The sequence below is a fragment of the Pelophylax lessonae genome, assembly GCF_965119305.1.
Source record: "Pelophylax lessonae genome assembly, chromosome: 12".
In the NCBI taxonomy this organism is placed as follows: Eukaryota; Metazoa; Chordata; class Amphibia; order Anura; family Ranidae; genus Pelophylax; species Pelophylax lessonae.
In genome coordinates, this window is record NC_138779.1 from 192,752,118 (window position 1) to 192,752,918 (window position 801).

The 801-nt window shown below is 44.7% G+C and overlaps 1 protein-coding gene across 2 annotated transcripts in view; it reads left to right on the forward strand.

The window, feature by feature from the left end:
- Positions 1-352, forward strand: part of ERF (ETS2 repressor factor) — a 214,922-nt gene extending 214,570 nt beyond the window's left edge. For both annotated transcript variants that reach the window (XM_082273592.1, XM_082273593.1), the window contains one exon: positions 1-352. This exon is cut by the window's left edge and continues 1,469 nt beyond it. The gene's annotated coding sequence lies outside the window, so the exon portion shown is untranslated.
- The last annotated feature ends 449 nt before the right edge of the window (positions 353-801 follow it).

The window sequence follows — 801 nt, forward strand, 5'->3', positions numbered from 1 at the left end:
TTTAACCACCTCCCTTTTCGTACATTTGTAAATAGTGCTTTCCCTCTGCATGGCATAGAGTCAGGACACCAAAATGTCAAGCCTATCCAAGTTTTTATTTTCTGTCCACAGCTTGGCAAGAGACAGTCCAAAGTAAACATTACCTTGTAATCATAACCGCCTTTTTTGCCCAGGTCCTGCCCTTGCCAGCTTTAAGACTGGTGCTTTCTCAGGTTTTGGGGAGCGACACCCCTTAATTTCACCCTGGGCATTCACGCCACCGAACATACCACTTTTTCATCAGACACGTTAAAGGGTTAGTCCATCCAATACCAATGTTATGGTCAGATGCTGGTGAGTTGGGTCTTGCTCTTTCGGTTTGAGGACTAGAAAGTGGAGGTCTCTCTGCTGCTTCTTTAACCTTACTGAGGAGGGTCTGGTGCAGTCTCCCAGTTTACATTAAAAAGGAAACTCCAGATATGCCCTTACTTCCTGTCCTGGTGACACCAACTGCTTAGCTGTTAACATAACTTCCTGTTTTGTTTTTTTCCCTTGAGGGTACATTCTTTATATTTTCCCTTGGAGAAGTCACTAGGGGCTGGTGAGAGTTTAACCAAATTTTCTACAGAAATAAATGTAGAATGCACCACAATGAGAGAAATTGGGAAGGGCAGCTCACAATATTGGCCATTCCCAGGAAAGGAAGTGAAACTGTCTCAACGGGTCCTCAAGGCCTTTTGACCGGTCTTCCCCCAAATCATTACATCCTCCCGTAAATATTTGACAGAAAGGTGGCGCCAGCCATACTGTTGCTGTTGGCAT